Source organism: Notamacropus eugenii, chromosome 3, assembly GCF_028372415.1.
Source record: "Notamacropus eugenii isolate mMacEug1 chromosome 3, mMacEug1.pri_v2, whole genome shotgun sequence".
Lineage (NCBI taxonomy): Eukaryota > Metazoa > Chordata > Mammalia > Diprotodontia > Macropodidae > Notamacropus > Notamacropus eugenii.
In genome coordinates this window covers 49,979,910-49,998,258 of record NC_092874.1, presented here as the reverse complement: position 1 = coordinate 49,998,258, position 18,349 = coordinate 49,979,910, and the positions used below count along the sequence as shown (strand labels likewise).

General features: G+C 39.8%; 2 long non-coding RNA genes across 5 annotated transcripts in view; both read right to left on the bottom strand.

Moving 5' to 3' along the window:
- LOC140530919 (uncharacterized) overlaps positions 1 to 18,349 on the bottom strand; it is a 949,813-nt gene that overhangs the window by 448,088 nt on the left and 483,376 nt on the right. The gene's annotated exons all lie outside the window — the stretch shown is intronic.
- LOC140530930 (uncharacterized) overlaps positions 1 to 18,349 on the bottom strand; it is a 35,663-nt gene that overhangs the window by 17,069 nt on the left and 245 nt on the right. The window lies entirely within an intron of this gene.

Sequence of the window (18,349 nt, the reverse complement as noted above, 5' to 3'; positions counted from 1 at the left end):
AACATCTTCCAACACATTCCTTTCTAGAATTTTGTGGATCAAAATCAGCTGTTCTCCATAGCCCATAAGCCTTCTGACCAAGGGACCTTCCATATTAATAAAATTTCAATATCCTTTAGGTCTCCTCTATCTGCCCACTAAGTATTTTCTGTTTGGAATTCTGGACTTGGCTTCCCACATTGAGAATTCTTATACCCCATCTGTCGAGATTCAGTCAAGACAGGAAATAGCATGTTGCAGGGGAATTAAGCCAAGCCCTCAGTGTCAGGGGCTCTAAACCTCACTCTTCATTTGATGCATTTTATGACCCTGTGAAAGTTGCTTTACCCATGGAAATCTTTTTCTCATCCAATAAATGGAAGAACTAACGCTAACTGCTTTGATCATGAGGCTATTGCAAAGGAGAGGAAAATGATCATTGTAAAGGACATAGCAAAATACAAAGGACTATAGAAATATTTCATAATAAGGGGATTGTCTTTATGACTAACCATAACAACATGCTATGAGAGACCTTGTGGATTTGGAGTTAGAGGTTCAAATACTGACCCTGGTACGTACTAGCTAAATAGTGCCTTCATTTCCCACTGCTGGACATTTCTCTATCATGTCCCCAGGAACCCTTTCATCCTGCAACATCACATCAGACCTGGAACTCATGCCTTGTCAGGATCCTCTGTGTCTGAGATCCTTTTTGATTGGAGGGCAGAATGGAGATAACAACATACATACACACACACACACACACACACACACACACACACACTGCCTTCCTCCCCTCCCTTTTCAGCTTCCTTTTGCATGTTTTCTTCCCCCTTAAGATTATAAACTCTTTGAGGGTAAGGACAATCTTTTGCCTTTCTTTACGTCAGCAGTAAATGTTTATTGACTCTGATCTTAGGCATATCCCTTTCCCTTTCCATACCGTGGTTGTTCACCTGTAAAATGGGAAAAGTGAATCAAACTAGGTAAGTTTAAGTGACCCTTCTAGCTGTAAATCGATCAGCCTATGATTCTAAGTACCGAGTCTCTGGGAAATGGTTCCCATTGGGAAACAGAAAGCTCCTTACCAGGAGGGATTGTTTCCATTTTTGTATTTTCACTCCCAAGGCCTGGTATACAGTAAACATTTAATAAATGCATGTCGGTTGACTGAGGAAAGAGGAAATAGAAGCGAGGACAGGGATAAAAGTTCTAATCCCAGACCCCAATCCCTAGGAAAAAGCAGAGGAGGGACCCTGGGAGTCCTGGAAGGGGTTCAAACTCGTTCCCACCACTACCCCAGGTCCAGCCAATAGTGCCACACTCATAGCTAACAGGAGGCTGAGGAGAACAGCTTAGGGTCTTTTTATCCTGCCCTGGGTCAAAGTAGAAATCCAGGCTCCAATGGGCTGGGTACCATAAAGAGTTGTATCATGGCTAAGGTCACGGTCACGATGTCTAAGCCGCCGCAATGGCTTGCAACTCTTTCTCCCCTCACCACTGGTCACAGCCCGGGTGGAGGCCCCTGCACACAGCCACAAACTCCTGCGGAGCTGAGAGTCCAAAGGAGAAGTTAGCAAGGAATTTAGGAAGGAACCAAAATGGAGTGCAGCCCTCGCCGATGCAGCCAGGGTAGCCGTCCTGTCCTCAGCAGCTCCGGCCGCTTTTCTAGGCCGGGGGAATGCATCGAGGTCCAGTAGAGCAGGTGCCAGCAGATGGCAGCAGGAGACCACGGGAGGATGCAGCAGCATGCCCACGCCTGCCTTGTCTCTACCTGTGGTCACGCAGCGTGCGCCGGGAGGACCACCTGCCTCATCTCCATCGCGCTGCTGCTCATTCGCAGCAGCAACCAGCAGTCGTGATGACAATAATGACGACATGAACCACAGCCGGCATGTACCGCGCGCTGAAAGCCTCTCAAAGAGCTTTACATCCATCCTTAATTCTGCGTTTCTTGGTTTATTCAACGGCTGCTGCCCCCACAATTGTTCTACACCAGAGATGGGGGGATGGGGGGCGGGAGGCAGAGAGGGAGAGATTGCTCCACCCATGATTGTTCCACACACGCATACACTCCCAGGGTTGTAGAAGCTGGCTCAGGTGGTAAAGATATCGATTTGAAGGCTTTCATTATTATTTTGTTGGCAATCAACCGTCCAAAAAATGCCATTTTGTGCGCGCATCAAACTTGGAGGTTAACACTGGAGACCGTGTGTGATCTGAGCCCACCGGCGGTGCACCTTACAGTTTAGCAAAATCAGCTCGATAAACAATAGGTAAGCAACTCGTAGATCGAATTTCGTTAGCAGAGACAAACTGGTCAGTCCTGCATTCTTTCACCCTATGAGGGTTTGAGGTTGGAGTACTGTTTGTGTCTTGGTAGATTTTTTCTCATTCCAGGAATTAATTGTTTCTGAGGCATAATATTTTGAAAAGATTATGCGTTTGTTTTTAATATGTTTGTGGGTTAGAATTTTTAACTAAAAAATAATAATAATTTGGAAGAAGTCAAAGGAAGCAAGCCTCAGGGTAGCGATCTCGTGAAGCTTCCGCCTACATTCATTGTGCGGGCTGCTACTATCTCCAACAAAAGGCTTCTCTGGCTTTGGGACTGCCACTGGCTGGTGTCTGGTCTGCCTCACTGTGCTGCATTCAAATCTGCTGGAGAAAAGAGTTCAGAACAGCCATCTCCTCTTTGTTGTGGAAAAAAATGAAACTGATTAGAAAGACAGTACTACCGAGACGTTGAAAATGTGATTGACACTTAGATTACAGATCAAGCTGTCCTTAAAAGAAAATGAGCGGGGAATGGAGAGAGGGTGGTTAGAGACAGCACTGGGAATGATGTCCAGGGCTGGATTAGTTCAGTCAGGCATTGAACACTTATTAAATGCCAGACACCGTGTTAAACGGCAGGGATTAATTGCCAGTAAAGCATCATTATCCCTGTGATCTTTCCAAATCTGAGAGTCTTAAAAAGGATTTTTAAAAAATCTTTTTGTAAAAATAAATAAATAAAATTCCTTCAGTTACTTTAAAAAAAAAAATCTTTTCATCACCTTGATTTCCAAGTCACTTTCATTTCACCATTTCACAAAATCCCAAGATCCCAGAAAGTCCTCCCGAACCCCAAGAGCCATCCTTTGTGACAAAGAAGGACAATGTAAATAACCAAATGTATCAACTAAGTCTGATGGCAATATTCCAAACCCACAGTCCCCCTTTTCCATAAAGGGGAAGAGGTCCATTTCCTCCTCTCCTCTCTGGGGACAAACTTAATCATTATAACTAAACAGCATTCAGTTTCAATTTTATTGTTGTTGTTGTTGTTTCTATTTATATCATCATAGTCATTGTGTACTTTGTTTTCTGGTTCTTCATTTTGTATCAGTTCATTTATGTGTGACACCCTCTCTCAGCTGCTTCATCCAATTTGCACTCGGTGGAACTGGGTTCCCAGAGGGCAGCTACTAGCTCGGGTTCTAGACTAGGGTACTCTTCAGAAGATTGCCTCTTCTATTATCGCCACTCTCTCACTTATCATTTGTCTTTAACATAATTGGTCTGTAATATAATAATATTCTAGGGTGAGAACAAGCAGAGCCTCCACGATGTACTTATGGAAGGATATAGACAACAGTCACAAAAGATAAGAAGACATGGGTAGATTACAATCTGTAATACTCCGTATGAATTTTTGGGGGAGATACTCGAAATTTGCGCATCCTACATTTTTCTTTGTGCTGTCTCAATTCTGCTTTGCTCATGTAACACAGCACCGTTTCTGATGTGGGCACATCATGCTGAGCGGTCCTGTGCCAGTGTCTCCCATTTGGCACAGTCAAATCCAAAGTTCTTGAGAGAGACCTTGAGAGTGTCCTTGTATCGCTTCTTCTGACCACCATGTGATCGCCTGCCCCATGTGAATTCTCCATAAAATAGTATTTTTGGAAAGCGTGTATTTTGCATTCGAACAACATGGCCAGCCCATCAGAGTTGCACTCTCTGAAGCATAGTTTGAATGCTTGGCAGTTCACTCGAGCAAGGACTTCAGTGTCTGGTACCTTATCCTGCCAGGTGGTCCTCAGAATCTTCCTAAGACAGTTCAAATGGAAGCGATTTGGTTTCTTGGCATGGTGCTGGTAAACCATCCATGTTTCACAGGCATACAACAAAGAGGTCAGCACAACAGCTCTGTAGACCTTCAGTTTGGTAGTCAGTCTAATACCTCTTCTCTCCCAAACTTTTCTTCAGAGTCTCCCAAACACTGAGTTAGCTCTGGCAACGCATGCATCAACTTCATTGTCAATGTGTCCATCCCTGGAAAGTACACTACTAAGGTAAGTGAACTTATCCACAGCATTCAAAACTTCTCCATTTGTTGTAATCAAAGGTTTCAAGTATGGATGGTGTGCTGGTGGCTGATGGAGCACCTGTGTTTTCTTGGTGTTAATTGTTAGGCCAAAATGAGCACAGGCAGCAGAGAACTGATCCATACTTTGTTGCATCTCAGCTTCAGAGGCTGCATTGAGTGCACAATCATCTGCAAACAGAAAATCATGCACCAACACTCCCTCCACTTTGGTCTTGGCTTATAGCCTTTTCAAACTGAAGAACTTACCATCAGTATGGTGGTTGACTTTGATGTCGTGTTCATCCTCACTGAAAGCATTTGACAACATGGCTGAAAACATCATGCTAAAAATCATGGGAGCAAGCACACAGCCCTGTTTCACTCCACTGGTGACTGGGAAGGCACAAGAGCTTTGTCCACTATCCAAAACCCAGGCAAACATGCCAACATGAAATTGACGCGCAATACTGATGAACTTCTCTAGGCAACCAAATTTTGACATAATTTTCCATAAGCCCTCAAGACTAACAATGTCACACGTTGTGTACAGACCTCTGTTCTGCTCCTGACATTTATCATGGAGTTGTTGGGCAGCAAACACCATATCGACTGTTCCTTGGCCCTTTCTGAAGCCACACTGGTTCTCAGATAGATGACCATCTCCCAGGTGAAGGATCAGTCTATTAAGGAGGACTCTTGCAAGAATCTTGCCAGCAATGACGAAGAGAGAGACCCCCCTGTGATTGTCGCAGGAATATCTATTCCCTTTACCTTTATAGAGACAGACAATGGAGGCATCCTTGAACTCCTGGGGGATAACTTCCTCTTGCCATATAACCTGGAAAATCTCAGTCAGTTTTTGTACGATCTTGTAGACCTTGTAGATCTCAGCTGGAATAGAACGAGCACCAGGTGCTTTGTCACATGAAAGGAGCCTAATGGCCCTCAAAACCTCTTCTTCAGTTGGAAGTTCAGCTAAGGAGGGATTGACTTCAACCTGAGGTAAACAGTCAATGGCCTCAGCATTGATCGATGATAGTCTGTTGAGAATACAATGGAAGTGTTCAGCCCATCTCTCTAGGATCATGTCCTTATCACTAATCAATGTGGCTCCATCAGCACTGAGTAATTATTGGAAATACAAATACAAACAGAAATAAAAAGAGTCTTTGCCTTCAAGGAGCTTTGCTGATGGGAGGAAGAAACACAGAAAAGAGAACTGAACAGGGGTGGGAGGAAGGACAGGGATGAAGGTATCCAGGGTCAGAAGCATCGCTAGGCACAGAATGAAGAATGACTAGTCTGACTTCTTCAAAATGGAAATTCTCGGAGGAAGTCACCAAAGAGAGAAAGGGGCTGGCATGGCAGATGGATATGGCAGGGTGAGGAGGTCTATCCAGTAATCTCTGTAATTATATTGATTGAAGACAGAGGCCCCAGAAGAGAAAGATAGATTTGGGAAGTCCAACAAGAGAACAATGTATACAGTCCTCACCGTTCAAATGAACACATCACCAAATGGCAGCCAAACTCAAATTAATTTCTATGGTCCTAAAAAACTGGATGAAACATTCGCCTCCTTTCTGTTGACACGTCAAAGATACAGTGGAAAGAGCACTGGTTCAGTCAGAGAATCGAGCTTCTGATGCTCACTGTCTTTGTGACTTTGAGCCTCGAGCCTCAGTTTCCTCATCTATAAATAAGGGCTTTGGAGAGGACGACCTGTGAGTTCCCTTCCAGTTCTCAATCTATGGTCCTTATGTTGTTGGTTTACTTACTTGTTTTTCTGCAGTCGTTAATTAAGGTAACCCAAGGGAAAGTTGCATGTGGTGGGGTTGGGGGTGGGGGGGTATGTTGGGAAATGATTGTAATGTAAAAAAACTTTTACAATAAAACCTTTCAAAATGTTTTATTTAATTTTAATTTATGAAATAAAACAAGCAAAATGTAGCGAATGAAAAAAAAAGATGATGAAGTTGCAAATCTAGTAAGTTCAACTTACTGTTCCCTTTAAATATATAACAAAGTATCTTTTTTCCTTTCTCCGCCCCACCCCCCAGCCCTAGAGAACTTTACCATGAGACACAAATATGTATATATATGTGTATATATATATATATATATGTAAAATCATTCTATACATACTTCTATTCATCAGTTCTTTCTCTGGATGCAGACAGCCTCTTCCTTCATCTGTCCCTTGTAGTTCACTTGGGTATGTAAAATAATCAAAATGACTGATTCCCTCAAAGCTGTTCTTAAAACAATGTTGCTGTTACCATATACAGTGTTTTCTTGGTTCTGCCCATTTCACTCTTCATTATTTCATGCAAGTCTGTCCATTGTTTTTCTAAGATCAACACGCTCATCTTTATAGCACAGTAGTATTCCACCACAATCATAAACCACAACTTGTTCAGCTATTCCCCAATTGATGGGAATTCCCTCAGTTTCCAGTTCCTTGCCGCCACAAAGACAGCTGCTATAAATATTTCAGAACATACAGGTTCTTTTCATCTTTGGAATGATCATCCAATCATCTTTGGAAATAAACCTAGTAGTGGTATTGCTGGGTCAAAGTGTACAGGCAGTTTCAGAATTCCTTAGGCATAATTCCAGATTGTTTTCCAAAATGGTTGGATCAGTTCACAATTCCACCAGTAGGGTATTAGCGTACCAATTTTTCCTCACCCCCTCCAACATTTCTTCTGATGAAAAAATCCAAACAATTTATAGTCCTATGAAAAATGCTCTAAATCTGCATTGATTAGAGCAATGCAAATTAAAATAAAATATCTTTTTTTAAAACATGCAGAAAATGGGACTGGGACAGAATAACCCAGGTTCTCAACTCACACAAACAACAGTGTCCTTTAGGCTCTGATTTTCCCTCATCTGGACTACTGGAATAGCCTCCTAACTAACCTCCTTGCCTCAGGTCTCCTCTCATTCCAGTCCATCATCCACACAGCTGCCAAAATTACATTTCTACAATATATCTGACCATGCTACTGGCTTCCCAAGACGCACTAGTGACCACCCTGTTTGGCATTTCATGCCCTCCCTATTCTGTCTGGCCCCATTCTTCCTTCTCGGTTTTATTGCATGTTGCTTCCTTTCATATCCCCTGTGTTCCAGCCAAATAGGTCTATTAGCTATTCCAGAAACTCAATATTCCATCTCCGGTCTCTGACTCTGCACAGGATATTCATCGTGCCTAAAATACATACCCTTCTCACTTCTGACTCCTGGAATCACTAACTTTCTTCTAGGCTTAGCCCAAGGGCCACCTCTTAGCCAAAGCTAATCCTGACCTCTTCAATTACTGATTCTCTTCCCTTTCCCCCTCCTAAGTCTGTTTTTATTTACTCTTTAAAATGTTGCATATGATTGATATATACGTATGTACATATATATCTTACGTATTTATTGATTTGTATATATGTTGTTTCCAATAGAATGTAGGTTCAAAAAAATGTACATTCAATCATCAGAAGGACTTAGTGTTTAATGAGCATTCTGTTTTCAGGTCCCAAAGAGCTCCATTCTCCTAATACCAGTTTTTGTTTTTTTGCCTGGAGCCAATGGTCTGTGCTGTTTTGTCCCTCAATGAAGTAGGAAGATTCCACTAGAGGGGCAGAAAGGAGGTAACCCTCCTGAAACAGTCCAACGTGACCCCAAGTATCTGTCCCAGGTCCCCATCCCAGTCCCCCAGAGTAGGTGGGCCTGTCAACTTAGAGAAGTGATTTCTAGACTACCCTGGCCATGAACACTAGCTCTGAAATCAGAGGACTTAGTTTCAAATCCTATTTCTGGCACTTATGACTTGTGTGACCTTGGAAGAGACACAACTTCCCTAGGCCTCAGTGTAGTCATATGAAAAAATGCTCTAAATTACTATTGATTAAAGAAATGCAAGTTAAAAGAACTCTTAGGCATCATCTCACACCTATCAGATTGGCTAAAATGACAGAAGGTAAAAATGACAAATGTTGAAGGGGATATGGAAAAATTGAGACAATAATATCCTATTGGTGGAACTGTGAACTGATCCAACTATTCTGGAGAGCAATCTGGAATTATGCTCAAAGAGTTATAAAACTGTATGCCTTTTGGCCCAACAATACCACTATTAGGTCTGTTTCCCAAGGAGATCAGGGGAAAAAGAAAAGAACTACATGTTCTAAAATATTTATAGTAGCTCTCTTTGTAGTAGCAAGGAACTGGAAATTAAGAGGATGCCCATCAATGGGGAATGGCTAAACAGGTTTCAATATATAATTGCTATGGAATGTAACTGTGCTGTAAGAAATGATGAGCTCAATGCTCTTGGGAAAACATGAACAGACTTGGATGAAATAATGAAGAGTGAAATAAGCAGAACCAAGAGAACATTGTATACAGTAACAGCAATATTGTTCAAAGAGTAAATGGGAATGATTAAGCTATTCTGAGTATTCTAAATATTCAAATCAACTACAAAGAACCTATGAAGGAAGATGGTATCCACCTCCAGAGAAAAAAACTGATAACAAGAAATATGTGTAGCATGATTTTACATATATATCATACATGTGTATATATATTATATATTACATGTAACATATATATACATATCTGTGTTATATGGAGGCATTCTTTAGTGCATGGTGAGGAAGGAGGGAAACAGTTCAGAATTTAAAATGTAACAAAAAAATTAAATTGAATTGAAAAAAGGAGAGGCAAACAAAAATAGTTATTTGTTCAAAGCTGTTCATAGTAGCAAAGTATGTCATTGTAAAAAGCTAAATCCTAAATGGCCAATGATAGGTGAGAAAATTCATGTAATGAGAAGCAGGACATTAAAGTAGTGGACCATTGACCTCAAAACCAAGAAAACCAAGATTCACATGTAATCCTGGATAACTCACAACCTCTCAGTTCCTTAAATAATGCTCTAAGAGCAAGTTTCAGAGTAGATGCTAATTTTTATTGGTAGAGAAAGTTCCTCAACAGAGATTCCTGTGCAGACTAATGAGAGGTGAGATAAAAGCAAATATGAATGTGATGGAATGCTATAATGCACAGTTAAGACAGTTAAACATAAAGAATGCAGACATCTAAAAAGAATTCTGTGAAATACTGTAAACTGAAAAGAAGAGAGTGCAACAGGACACAATAACTATGCTCAGATGAGTAAAAAAAAGAATGAGAATGAATAGACAAAGAATCCTAATGGGAACTTGGAGAGACAAAAAACTGTTGAACTTTATACACTGAAATTAATTGAAATTTAAAGATTTACTAAGCAACCATAAACTGGTTGAATTGATGTGAATTTTGAATAAAATACTTATATTTTTTTAAAGGGAGGAAAGGCAAGTTTGGAGTAAACACCAATTCAGAGAAAATACACAAAGAAATCCACAGAAAGCAGGGCAGAGATTAACAAAAGGATGCAAGTTCCAAAGCCTCTCTGAAGTCAGTACCAGAACGTTCATCAGGATGGGGGTTAACAGCTCATGCTTGGATAATCTTCAGCCTATGCCGGCTTTGAACTCTACCTGTCTATGCCTTCTAATTCCCACTGCAGCCCTGAGAGAGATACTCACACTTCAGGGTTTTATTTGCACTTGTTTATGTTCCTAAAAAACAATCCTCTGCTCATACGTTTAAAGGGACATTGTCAGCCATCCAGAGTGTATAGAGAAGTCTATTAAAAAGTCTATTAAAAATTAAAAATTTTCTCCTGCCCCTTTTTTCTATCCTAAGGCTGGTTTATTGACCTCTCTCTGCTCTTTCTCTCCCTCTGTATCAGTCTCTCTCATACAGTCTCTCTGTTGGCTTTGAACAACAAATGAGTTGTCCTTGATCACTGTTGTTACCCAGTAGCTGGAGGGAATAAATGAATGCCCCACCATCTCTTCCTCACCATCTCTTTTCTTTCCCCTCATGGGATAATGCACACCCCATGGTCTGTCTTTGTCCTTTCTCTCTCACAACTCGTAGTTCAGTTATTTTTAACTCAAGTAAAATATTTTTCCTAAATCCCTCTCTCTGTTCTTTGCATATATGGTGTTTAATTAATGTGTGTTGAACTGAATCAAACATAATCCAGATGGGTTAGAACATAAAATGTTTATAGAAAAATACTGTGAAATAAGGCTGGAAAGGTAATTTGGCACCCCCTTGCAGGAGACCTTGAGTGCTATACCAAGGAATATGTATTTTTATCCTATAGGGAAAAGGGAGGCACTTGTGGTTTTGAAGCAAAGAGTGATGATCAGGTCTGTGCTTTAGAAAGATTATTTTAGTAATTGGGGTATGAATTGGAGTAGGAAGAGATTAGAGGCATAGAGGTCAATTAGGAGCCTAGAACAAGAGCCCAAGTAAGAAGAAACCCTGATTCTGGTGGTGGTTATATGATTTTTAAAAAGGGGACGGATAAGTGAGTTGACAGTACTTAAGAACTAATTGGATGAAGGAGATGAGGGAAAAGGGAGAGTCCAAAATTGCTGAGGTTTCGATGAAAAAAGAATACTAAAGTAGTCTGGCAGAAGCTAGAAACATCTCACACCCTGTAGCAAGATAAGCTCAAAATGGGTATATGATTCATACATACATAAAAAAGTGACAGCAAATCAGAACATGGAAGAAATTGCCTGTCAGATATATGGATATGGGAAGAAGAGTTCATAACCAAACTAAAAATAGAAAGGTTCATAGTAGGTCATGTGGATAATTTTCATTATATAAAATTTTGTTTCTGTACCAGCAAAAACAATACTGCTAAAATTAGAAGAAAAGTAGAAACAGAAAAAAATCTTTGTAGCAAATTTCTCTGATAAAGATCTCAATTCTCAAATACATGGGAAACTTAGCCAAATGTATAAAAATTGATACATGGTCAAAGTACATGAACAGGCAATCTTCAGAGGAAGAAATCCAAGCTATCCGTAGTCATATGAAAAAGTGCTGTAAATCCGTGATGTCAAACTCAAAAGCAAAGCAAAACAGGAGCCACTAAATCATACATACGGATTGCTGCAAACCACATATTTTCTCAGAAAATCACATATTAGCATTTTGTACACACACACACATATGTGTACATATATGTGTGTGTGCATGTGTCCATGTGGTATTTTCGTTTATTTGGTTCAACATTTCCCAGTTACATTTTAATCTGGCCTGTAGGCCATGTGTTTGATACTCCTGCTCTAGACTACTAAGAATTAGAAAACTACCAATTTGAAAACTCTGAGGTTCCACTTCACATCCATCAAATTGTCTAAGAGAACCAAAAAGATCAAGGACAAATGCAAGAGGGTCTGTGGGAAAAGAGGTACACTAAGGCTCTACTGGTGGAGCTGTGAACTAGTCCACCCATTCTACAAAGCAGTTTGGAATTATATCTCAAGAGGTATTAAACTGTATATATCTTTTTTACCCAACAATACTGTGTAATGGTAATTATGAGAGTTAAAGATCTTCCCCACCCATTAATGGGCCTGCCCATTTAGGGAAGCTTGATTAGGGGAGGCCCACACATTTTGTTAATTTTCTAATGAGGCACTGGTTCTCTAGGATTGTGGATGCCCTCTAGCTCTGAAAAGTGTATAAATACTCTGAGGTGAGGTTTTACTTCGGGAGCTTACTCATTGGAAGTGTTTGTTTGGCCAGATGAAACTTTGGGCAGCCATAAAGGAGCTCCAGGCTTTGAAAACCCAGAAGTTGGTGCTTCACTCTCTGGTAACTATGTATGTATGGTCAGACAGTTGGATCTGTCTGCTCATCTGTGATGTATGTATTGTTTATGTCAGACAGTTGGGAGCCCTATCTGTAGGTTGATCTTTGATTCTCTATTTTCTCTGAAGGTCAGGGTGCTGACTTTTTCCCCTGAACCAAGTGAATGATACATGTGCTTGATTAAAGTGATTGTTGACCCCTCAAAAGTTGCTTTCCTTTTAGAAAAGCAGATCTAAGAACTTGTACAGTAGGTCCTCCTGTATATGGCGGGGTCCTTTCTGTTACATACTGCTACTAAGTCTATACTCCAAAAAGATCAAAGAAAGAGAAAAAGAGAAATATGCAGAAAATATTTATAGTAGGTCTTTTTGGTAGTGGCAAGGAAAAGGAAAATGAGGAAATGGCTATCAGCTGGGGAATAGACGAACAAGTCATGGTATATAAATATGATGGAATGCTGTTGTGCTTTAAGAAATGATGAAGGGGATGATTTCGAAAAACCTAGCAAGACTTGCATGAAATGATGCAAAGTAAGGTGAGCAGAACCAAGAGGACGATTTATACAATAACATCAGTATTGTAAAAATAATCAGCTTCCAAAGGCTTAATAATTGATCAAAACAATGACCAGCCCCATTTCCAAAGGGCTCATCATGAAGCATGCCATACACCTCCAGATAGAGAGCTGATGGTCTTAGAGTCAAAACTAAAGCATGTTTTCTTCTTTTCCTTCCTTTTTCTTTCCTCTTTCTTTCTTCTTTCCTTTATTTCCTTCTTTCATCCTTTTTTTGACATGGCTAATATAGGAATTTGGTTATTTATAGAGGTATTTATAATGGGTTTTGTTTTTCTTGCCTTATCAATGGATGGCAGAGGGAAGAGAAATAAGAACTGAAAAGAAAATACAATTTTTCAAAAAGAAAAAAGCATTTTAAGCACTAAACATCTAATCTTTTAGAGCAGAAACTGCAAAGTGAAAATAATAGTACCATACTGATCATATTATAGGCTATACCCTTAAAATGAAATCTCTTTGGACTAAAAAAAAAAGTCAAAAGTAAACAGAAAAGTATCAGTCATAACCTGCACATGGGTGTCATATAAATCAGACTAAGTAGAAATCACAGGCTATGTTTGGACCAACAATATGAAGTAATTCTGGGCAGGCATGAAACTGACAACTGCACCCCTCCCTCCAGTGTCAGAGGGAACAGTTTCTCTGTTTTTTCAGGAGAATCAGAGAGCAGAGGCCCCTTCTACCTGGCTGTAGGGTTCAAGTGGTTTACTGCCCCTTCCCAAAGAACAGAAGGTTTTTTAGCCTGCAGAGAATATATAGTTTGTGAATTCCAGAGAGTTCAACAAACCATGGCTGCCTCTGTACCTTCCACATAGCAGAACAAACAAGTCATAAGGATTGCTTATCTGAATGAATAATCATTTTGCTGCCAGGAACCACGCTCAGAAAAGTCCCTTAAAGCTCTAATACTCATAAGCTCAAGGATCAGCTCTTTAATATTTGAAAGATACAACTAATATTAATGGTTAATAATAGCATTTATATAGTGCTTCTAAGTTTGCAAAGCTTAATGTAAGTTCAATACATGTAATGTTTTTGTAATGTGAGTTTACATACATTATATCACTTGATCCTCACTCACAAAAACCCAGGGAGGAGATTCTATCATTATCTCCTTTTTATAGGTGAAGAAATTGAAGCACACGAGACTGAGTGACTTGCCCAAGGTCACACAACTAGCAAGTGTATGAGAGAGGATTTAAACTCAATCCTCCTTACTCCAAGTCCATTCCCACCTCATTGCCCAATAGGAAGAAAGAATAGGTTTGGAAAGAGGAAGACAGGAGCACATATAGAAGGACAGAAAAATGTAGGTGCAAGATAGATGGTGATCTCCATTGGGATAGATGTCAGCTAACTCCATTCTCATTTACAAGGATCTATGTGCATTTGCAAGAGTTAATTAATAGCAAAACTACTTGGTCTTTTCAGGGAGTATTCTGAATCGGAATGTATCTCTGACCTCTAATTTGAGTACATATGAACCCAAATCAAATTCAATATCTGGGAGTCACTAGAAGTTACTATATTTAAATGTCTTAAGGAAAAATTAGAACAATCATCAATTCTGTCATGCTGCAGTGATCTGTGTGCTCCACAATGCACCAGAGAAAATGATAATATGGATCTCATGCATTTCTTGTATCCATTTAAGTTAACCATCATGAGGGCACTAAATTATCTGCATTCTTTAAACCCTTACTTAAATTTCTTCTCTCGACATATCACTCCCTCAGACTAAATTATTCACCTCACTAAACTCCCTAAGCCAGCGAAACAGATCTGTTTTCCAGCTAAAGTCCTGTTGTCAGAAGAGCTACCTGCTCAACCAGCAAACCTACGATCCTTTCCCTTTTAAATCAAAAGATAACGAGGAAGATTCATCATGTCAAAAAATAGATATGTGAAGCTTGAAATCCATCAGACTATTTGTTATACAGCTCCAGGATCGAGAAAACAAAGACACTCTGATTCTTCAGGAGGTATGTATGCATTATCACAACCCGCTGAGGTGAAATGGCTTTGTTACATTTGTGTGACAGTCACCATTTTAACAGCAGTGGGGGACCAAAGGAGCTGAATTCCAGGGCATGGTGGAGGGAAAACACTAGCAAAGGACCTTTGTCCGCATGTGTGACTGTGCCAGTGTTGGGAGAGTGCACATAAGCTTTAAGGAGGGCTGATTCTTTATTCGCCCACAGTATTCATCAGACTTTTCCTAAGGAAATTCAGGAATGCATTTTTTTTGATAGACTAGGTGGCTAGTAAATGATTTAAGATTATCAAATTCATAATGGCCTACTTAATATGTCCTGAAAGTACATATACAACAGAGTGGGTACAACATAGGTCTTTCTGTACAACCCTTTATATAAAAACATGATATTTGATTCATTTATAGGATTAAGAAAGATCTTGGTTTATAATGAAGTATTTGGTATTTCCTTTTTGTTTTATTCCTTTATTTGAAAGTAATGAATCAATGTTAATAAACCCCAACATTCTCACATCAGAAGTATTAAGAATTTTTATTATCTTGAAAATTCAACAATCTAATTAATCAGCTGTGGCAACCGTTTTGCTACTTAACTCTCTCCAAGGCAGTACAAAATAAATGAGCTAAGATATGTGATTGGTGGAGACAATTAGGGGAAGTAACTGTCCTAATAGACCCTAAACAGAGGTTGACTCTCTACATTGGTCTAACTTACTTTGTAATCAGTCTCCACTTTACTTTGGACCATAGAGATACAGCCTCTGCACCATCTTGACAAGACCATGGAGTCTTAACATTTTAAAGGTTAGGAGATGTCAGAGTCTTTAACAGCTTGTCAAAGACTGGGCAGATTAGTTGCCAAGGCTGAAAGTGCTTTGGGCTTCTGTTATTGATTGATTATCAACAAAGAAAAGGTCACTCAGTGCTTGGCAACAAGGAAAAGGAAGAGAAAGAGCAAATCATTTATAGGAAAGTCAGGAATACTCAGTCAGCAAACATTGATTAAACCCTGTCATATGCCAGAATTTGCCTTCGTACTGGTGGGACTATTTAATATATCGAGGACATGGGTGTAGCTGCTAACTAGGAGGGTCTTTGTTTTCATCCTTCAAAAAGAATAAAAGAAAGAAAAGTTCAAATAGGGAAAAAGATACAAAGCAAGCTCACAAGATACAGGCTATCATTATAGCTACATTTATTGACAAACAATATGCTATAGTGGAAAGAATGATAGATTTGGGGAATCTGGGTTGGAATCTCAAGTCTATACTTGTTATGTGTGTCCTTAGGCAAATCACTTCTCAGTTTCCTTACCTGTAAATGCAACTAGATGACTTCTAAAATTCTTCCCAATCTAAACTTCTATTAACCTATGAAAGCTACTGGTTGCTAGTTTCTGGTTCAAAGCCAAGAAAAGCTGTTGAATCCTTTTCAACTGCTACAAAAAAAATAGATTTTTCTTGCTCCTGTTATTGTAGTTACTTTGTTAATAATGCAAATCACAACTGACTGATTTTTATGTTTTATGCAATCTGTGATTTCATTCAACTGGGGAATTTCCTCTTTAATGCCGATTGTCTTTCACTTTGCAACTTATAAAGATGATAGAGGCACAGAGAAAAGTGACTTGCCCAGGGTCATGCCGCTTGACCTAGCTCTTCTTGACTCTGTGATCAGCTCTCTAGCCATCAGCCACAGCTACTTCTCAAATAATTATAAAACACAGGAAAACTCTCAGGATAACAGGTGCAGAAAATTTATAATGACACCCTAAACAACCAAATACCGAATTAGATTATTTTTGTCTAACTGAATGGTGCCATAAAAATATTGCAAAGCAATTAGGTCTTAAATATGAATTGATAAAAATCAATAACCTTCCCTGCTATAAGCTGAATAATATTTCAAAATCAGCCACCATGATATAGACAGTAGATTAACAACAATTATAATAATAGTACTTATATAGGACTTTGCATTTTGCACAGACGTTTACATGGTATTGTATTTGATCATCACAAGTCTCAGAGGTAGATACTATTATGCCCATTTTACAGCTGAAGAAATTGAAACTAACAAACTCTAAGTGACCTACCCAGGTTCACAGCAGTGTCTGAGGCTGGATTTGAACTCGATCTTTCTCAGTCTTATTCCAATATTCTATCTACTATGCCAACTAGATGCCTCAAAAAGTTTGAGAGTGATGGATTTGGAGTCACAGTCATTCAGTAAGTCAATAGCATTTATTAAGCACCCACTGTGTGCACCATGCTAACCACTGAGGATATATAGAAAGGCAAAAATGCAACCTTTTCTCTCAAGGACCTCACAGTCTAATGGAAGGGACAATATGCAAATAACTATATGCCAATGACACATATATGTCTGTATGTGTGTGTACGTGTGCGCGCACGCACACTAATTGAAAGGTAATTGTTGAGGGAACCTGGGGAGGATTTGAACATAGTCTTGAAGGAAGATGGGAAACCTTGAGTTACAGGTAAAGAAGAAAAGCATTCTGGGTATGGTGGACAGTCAGGGTAAATGCCTAGAGGGGAGGAGGAAGGAAGATGAAGTGTCATGTGAGGAGCAACACAGAGGTTGGTGTACGTAGATTATAAAAAGAATGCATCAAGCATAGTCAAAAATAAGATCAGAAAGATATGAAGGGACTAGTTTGTGAAAGGCTTTATGAGTTGTAAAGAATTTCTATTTGATCTTTCAGGAGCAAATCTTGGAACCATTGGAATTTATCAAGTAAAGGGATAACATGGTCATATCTAACGTTTAGGACAATTACATTAGCTGCTGAGTGGAATGGAACAGAGTGGAGAAAGACTTGAGGCAGGAAAACGTAATAGCTACAGGAGTTGTCCAGGTCTGAGGAAATGAAGGTCTGAACCATGTGTCCTCAGTGTGAGTGGAAAGGAGACAATATGAGAGATGTTGTAAAGGTAGACACCAGAAATATAAGTTGAGTGCAAAGGAAGAGTTATAGTTAACCCTGAGGTTGTGAGCCTATATGACTGGGAAGATGGTGGTTTCTTATAGTGGTAGAAAAGCTGGGAAGGCATAAGGGTTGGAGGAAAGGGGACAGAGATAATGAGTTCTGATTTGGACAACTTGAGTTGAAGATGCCTATGGATGCCTATCCAATTTGGGGTGTCCCAAATTGATGGTTGGTAAGGTAGGACTGAAACTCAGTAGCAATATTAGGGCTGGAGATATATTGTACCTGTGAGTATACTTTCTCACCAAAACACCCAGGGTCTGTGGAAAAAATGACATCTACCCTAAAGTACATGGTAGTGAAGCACATGTGTAGAGAACAGATGTGGCAAAGGGGTATCTCCTAATTCCTGGTCCTGGAAATTCTTTTCTCCCTTTGTAGATTCCCCATGATGTTTGCTGCAGAGTATGGAGTAAGTAATGGACAAGGTGTGCCACTGCTCAGCCAAGTCAAACTGGGCTTGGCTACTAATAGACTAATTTAAACATGTTGCTTAGCTACCAGTCATAGTTGCTGCTGGGCTGGGCCAAACTGTCCACTTGGCTACTAGGCTAGATGACTCCACTGCTGCTAAACCGACTGTGGATGTCGCTGCTACTCCCACCTTCAACTTGGACCTCTGGGTCCTCTGGGACCTCTGGATCTTCAAAATTCACAGGGTCACCTGGGAACTTCCAGCTTGTAATATTCATTCGCCCTTCC